The sequence below is a fragment of the Drosophila takahashii genome, chromosome 2L, assembly GCF_030179915.1.
Source record: "Drosophila takahashii strain IR98-3 E-12201 chromosome 2L, DtakHiC1v2, whole genome shotgun sequence".
NCBI classification, from domain to species: domain Eukaryota; kingdom Metazoa; phylum Arthropoda; class Insecta; order Diptera; family Drosophilidae; genus Drosophila; species Drosophila takahashii.
This window is the reverse complement of record NC_091678.1, coordinates 36,656,370-36,661,015: the sequence shown is the minus strand read 5'-3', so window position 1 is coordinate 36,661,015 and position 4,646 is coordinate 36,656,370.

Below are 4,646 nucleotides of genomic sequence, written 5' to 3'. Positions count from 1 at the left end.
ATTAAGCAAAATAAAATATATCGAATTAATACAGTCCACTAATTTTGTATTGCAATATTTTTGAGAATAAATAAAATAAATTGTAATTAACACAGACACCTAATCTTGCCGGCCCTTGCCAGAATGTTCAGACGAACACTAATAAAAATAAACTATAATACTTTATGAGCTCTGTGCATGTCATGTGACAGTTGTAAATCGATCCAGAGCCATAAACTATGATCTGTAATTGTAGACCCTACAAGGGAGCGGTGCTAGCACTTGTAATCTTTAAGTGCAGGCCACTTGAGCCAAACCGAAGATAATCACTTGAGATGCTTCTCACACTGCGCCAAGGGTTCCTGTGCGGGGGTCAAAAGATAACTCTCCCGCGCAGGCAGACGCGGCCTCTGCGTAGGCCACAGATAAGACCAGAATAAGAATTTCATGTTAGTTTCCTAAGCAGGGACTTAGAAAATAAAATTCAGTTTTAATACAGAACTCAACTGAAAAGGTTGTTTTACTTAATTCATCCCTTTCAAATGGTGACGTTCGCATGTGCGTGGATTACCGCCAGCTTAATGAGAACTCCGTGCCGGACGCCTATCCGCTCCCGAGAATTCAGCAAATCTTGGAGCGACTCCGGAACGCGAAGTTTATCTCGACGCTGGACCTAAACAACGGGTACTGGCAAATACCAGTAGCCCCAGATAGCCGGGAGTGCACGGCTTTCACCGTCCCTGGCAGAGGATTATTTCACTGGCGGGTGATGCCGTTCGGCCTTCATTCTGCCCCCGCCACATTCCAGCGCGCCTTGGACACGGTTATCGGCCCGGATATGGAACCCCACGCGTTCGCATATCTCGACGACATCATCGTTATAGGCTCCACGCTAGAGGAGCACGTCGCCAACTTACAAGAAGTCTTCCGCCGGTTACGCCACGCGAACTTACGCCTCAACAGAGGGAAGTGCCATTTCTTCCAGCGCCACATCGTATATCTGGGTCACGTGATCAGCGAGGTCGGAATCCACACAGATCCGGACAAGGTCGCCGCGATCCGGGAACTCGAGCCGCCGACATGCCTGAAGGAACTCCGGAGATGCCTGGGAATCGCATCCTGGTATCGCCGTTTTGTCCCCAAATTCGCCGAAGTTGTGGAACCCATGACAGCGTTGCTGAAGAAAGGCCGAAAGTGGGAGTGGACGCAAAGGCAGGATAATGCTTTTCAGGAGTTAAAGAACTTGTTGACGAAGGCACCAATCTTGGCCTGCCCCGACTTCGGGGAGAGGTTCGTTCTGCAGACCGACGCCAGCGAATACGGCATAGGAGCCGTATTGACGCAGACCATCGACGGACACGAGAGGGTAATAGCCTACGCTAGCCGCCGACTCAATCCGGCCGAGATGAATTACTCGGTAACGGAAAAAGAGTGTCTCGCTATCGTGTGGGCAGTTCGGAAGATGCGATGCTACATTGAGGGGTATCGTTTTGACGTTCTCACGGATCATCACTCGCTGAAATGGCTGAACTCCATTGACAACCCGACGGGCAGGATCGCGCGCTGGGCCCTCGAGTTACAACAATACCAGTATGACGTCCACTACCGGAAAGGAGCCCAGAATCTAGTAGCCGACGCTCTTTCCCGCCAACCGCTGTCCATGGCACAACAAGCACAGGTACAAGGAGTCAAGTGCAGGTGGATCACGAGGATGCTTCAGAAGGTACGGACCGAACCCGCTAAGTTCCCGGATTACCACGAGGAAAATGGCCAATTATACCGACGCATCGGGTTACGACCAGAAGAAGAGGAGTATACACCATGGAAGCTGTGCGTAGGGACGGACTACCGGTCGCGAGTCCTCCAGGAATGCCATGACCATCCAACCGCCGGACACCTCGGGATCCGGAAGACCAGTAATCGCGTAGCCCAGCGCTATTATTGGCCGGGCCTGTTCCGTGACGTGGCCCGCTACGTACGCCACTGCACCAGCTGCCAGAAATACAAAGTGAGCCAGGAGAAACCAGCCGGGAAAATGTTTACGCGACAGGTTCAGGAGCCATTTCACATCCTCTGCGCAGATTTCGTCGGCCCGCTGCCACGCTCAAAACAGGGCAACACCATGCTCTTAGTGTTCCTGGATGCATTCAGCAAATGGGTGGAACTGGTGCCCTTACGGAAGGCGACAGGAACCCAACTGGAACGCGCTTTTCGAGAGCGGATCCTGAGCAGATTTGGAGTACCAAGGACATTCGTCTGCGACAACGGCACGCAGTTTACGGGCCGGTCATTCCAGAACTTCTGTAAGTCTCTGGGCATGGAGCTGCAACACACGGCGCCGTACACGCCAAGGCAGAACCCGACGGAGAGGGCCAACCGAACGATCAAGACAATGATCGCCCAATACCGCAGAACGGATGGGACCAACTGTTGCCGGAGATATCCCTAGCGATCAACAGCATCGTTTCTGACACTACAGGATTCAGCCCGGCGTTCCTGATGCAAGGACGTGAACCTCGACTACCAAAGGCCTTGTACGACGAGGTTACACCTGGACGGGGCACGCCAGAGGTGGCCCCAACCGAGCGGAGCGAACAGCTGAGAAATATCTTCGACGCAGTACGAAACAACGCCGAACGCGCCGCAGCCGATCAAGGTCGCCATTACAACCTACGCCGACGAACCTGGAGGCCACCGGTGGGTTCCCTAGTATTGGTGAGACGCCACTCATTGTCCAACGCCGCCGAGGGATTTGCCGCAAAGCTAGCCGCCAGATACGATGGACCCTTCCGGGTCGCGAAGTTCCCTTCCCCGAATATCGTGCAGTTGCATATACCCGGGAGTCGCCGTCGACGAACTGCGAGCCTGAGCCAACTAAAGCCGTACCATGGTGAAGGGACAGATGTTGAGAGTACCAACATCGAGGACCTCGATTCCGATGGCGTCAACAACGTCAGCCGCGACGACGGGGACGACCATACTGAGGGTATATACAGCGGAGCGCAGCTAAATGACGAGAGCACGAGACCTGAGCAACCACCACTATCCTGCATCACTAAACCAGGAGGCCACGCGGGTGATAAAGGAGGTCATGTTTTCGTAGGGACCACTTGCTGACCGGCGCGCCTGTCCAACGCCCCGCCCCTCGGGGTAAAACATGTGAACCTTCCTTTCCCCTTCGTTCCGCGCTTCCCTAGGTAGGGTCCTACGAGAAGAACCCTCTAACACCACCCTTGTATTATTTTTCACAGACACGCAACGCAAGCGCCAGGGATTCACGCAACGCAAGCGCCAGGGATTCACGCAACGCCAACGCCAGGGATCCACGCAACTCAATTAAAAAAGGAACGCAAAAGAAGCCAAGTAACCCGCAGAACCAAGATCCTATGGCCGACGAAAGAAACCGACGAGTCCAGCCGTGGCCGGACGATCGACCACCAACGCAAGCTACGATCAGGACCGAGATGGCCGGACGCATTACACCGGATTCTACCACCGACGATGCGCAACGGGGAACCTCTGGCACGAGCCCGCCGCCAGGAGGCGACTGGTCGTGGCTGTCCTCCACCATTGAATGAGTCATGGTCCCCACACTGGCGACGACCAAGCCGGACCACTGTACAGTCTCCGGTTGTTCGGAGACCGCCGGCCACCCCCGGGCCAAGGCGAATGCGAAGACGATGTACCACCACGGCCACGGGAGCCCCAACCCAATCCGGCTACCGTCCTCCCAGGAGAGCTGCGGCCACAGGGCTCTGATTTCCCACCACCCACAGTACCGTTGGAAGACCTCCTGGCACCCTCGCGATCCCGCCGGGGCGAGATAGAGGACACCCTCATCGAATTTTTCGATGAGTTACCGGAGGACCTCTTCGATTGCACGCCGGGCGACTTCCAAACCCGGCCCCCCGAGCTGCCAGATGACCCCTTCGGTGCCACGGGTGGTTCTGAAGCCCGATCCCCCGAGGACCTAGTCGAGCACGCCGCGGATGGCGGCAGGTCCCCGACTCCAGGGCCGCTTGGGGCCACCTACGAGCTCATCTCCAGCGACGAGGCAGGGTCGGAGCCGGACGATCGCATGGACGACAACGATGACAGCGATGCCGCCGAGACCGAGGTCTCCACGCTGGAGGAGTGCTCCTTGCCCGCCAGTGACAGCGACACAATTGTAATCCTCGACTCCGAAGACGACAGGCCACCACCCTAGACCGCAAGCGCCCCCACCAGTCCACCGAGGACGCCACCACCCTCCTACGAAGAGATCTTCGGACCGGGACCATACTCGCCACCCCCGGACACCGGGCGACTCCCAGTGCGATGCGCAGCCAGTCAGGCGCAAGGGACGCAGCGACTCCGACGGCCTACGCCCAACGAAACTGCTGCCGACACCGCCCGCCGCAGAGCAGAGGAACTTAGCGACGAATTGGGCACCACGTCTTCCTCACTAGGGAGAAGAGGCGGAAATCGGCCACCAACCCCACCCATTGCTAGGCGAGGGCACAGACAGTATATAAGCACATTAGCATAAGATTTAGTTTAAGAGGGCACGAAGCCACACGTTATCTAATTTAAGAGGGCACGAAGCCATAAAGTCAGTTATATGTTAAGAGAACTAGAAGTACAAAGAGAACTAGAAGTACAAAGAGAACTAAGAGACGAAGAGCAAG